This window comes from Salvia hispanica, chromosome 1, assembly GCF_023119035.1.
Source record: "Salvia hispanica cultivar TCC Black 2014 chromosome 1, UniMelb_Shisp_WGS_1.0, whole genome shotgun sequence".
Lineage (NCBI taxonomy): Eukaryota > Viridiplantae > Streptophyta > Magnoliopsida > Lamiales > Lamiaceae > Salvia > Salvia hispanica.
Genome location: NC_062965.1, coordinates 24,830,225 through 24,831,687, shown reverse-complemented (window position 1 = coordinate 24,831,687; position 1,463 = coordinate 24,830,225). Strand labels below are relative to the sequence as shown.

The window sequence follows — 1,463 nt, the reverse complement described above, 5'->3', positions numbered from 1 at the left end:
GCGGCACAAACTTTGGTGCTTTCAACATATCAAATGTGATTTTTTATGAGAGCTAAGGATGATATTGATTGTTTACATTACAATAATGTATGAATTATAATAAGAAAAATGAATATTTATAATGATGTAATATGTAAATATTAGTATAATATTGCATCGTTTATGATAATATAAACAAATAATCCTTATATGAAAATTTGGAGTATTAAATTTTACCATTAGAAGAATCGAAATTTGCGCTAAATTGCAAAATGAAGATGTTCCATAAATGGACAGCTGACCAATAAGTAAAATCTGTTACGTTTGCACATGCATCACACTACTTGTACATCTTAATAAACCGAGAAATTTTGGATGGTACTAGTTTTTATGCATTCAGTATTTGAAAAACGAAAAGAAAAGGGAGTAATGGAAATGTGGAAGAAAAACATGACAGGAAAGATAAACAAATAAATTGAACAGTTGAGAAAATATAAATTTTTGATATAATACTAATTAATTCTCTTAAAATGTTTTGATACGCATAGGATAAGCCAAGAATCACAATCAATCACGGCCGATCCAAAAGTACCGATATACCCTCCCTATGTCTATAAATAAAATAAAATAAACTCTCATTCTGAAACACCCTCCACAATATGGATTCAAAGCGAACGCTTGTCTCCTTACTCATATTCCTCTTCTTCCTCTTTTTCTTCTTCCTCATCATCATCAAAGAGGAGGCTGGAGTGCGGGTCAAGATGGTCCCCGAGAAAGACGACACCGCCATTGGCGGATGGAAGGCCGTCTCAGTCTTCACCCCCAACTACTTCCACGATGCAGACGACACGCCCCGTTAACCAGTGCCACCGCCGCGAAAGCAAGGTAATAATCGCATTATAATTTATGAAGAAAATGAGTTTTTAATGCTAATTTCCTCTCTAATCTACAGAGATGGTGTCCCATTATTCAAAATCTCCACCGCGGGTGACTGTTCAAGAACTGAATCCCCCGGACAAGCTCGACATGAACTGTTAGATTTGAATTGGTTGTTTTTTCAATTGGGTGTTTTTGTTCAAGTTCATGACTCTGCTCATGTTGTTGTCGTTCATCATGATGCTCGACTGGTTTTGGGAAACAAGGCAGCTGGGCCCCCATAAAAAGAGATGTTAGAAATATAAAACATGTATGTGGAATAGTGGTATATTTTCTATCAATATTGGAATATGTGATATTACTCTCTTTTACCTCCGTAACTTGGCCAAGGTTTACCGAATCCGCGGTTAAAAATGAAACCGTAACCACCGGTTACGGTTGGTTACGGTTTCGAATCGAAACCGTGAGAATTTTTCCGAACCGAAACCGTCGATTTCAGGTTAAAAAATTTTCGAACCGAAACCGTGCCGGAACCGCCAGTTCCGAGCGGTTCAGAACCGGAAACGCGAAAAACCGCCGGAAAACTCTGAAACCAAGTCGGAACCGCA

The 1,463-nt window shown here is 37.6% G+C and overlaps 1 long non-coding RNA gene across 1 annotated transcript; it reads left to right on the top strand.

Moving 5' to 3' along the window:
• Window positions 1–637: 637 nt before the first annotated feature.
• On the top strand, window positions 638–1,226 carry LOC125190436. Its single transcript, XR_007170918.1, has 2 exons — window positions 638–864; window positions 932–1,226. It is a non-coding gene; the product is annotated as an uncharacterized LOC125190436 (long non-coding RNA).
• Window positions 1,227–1,463: the final 237 nt, after the last annotated feature.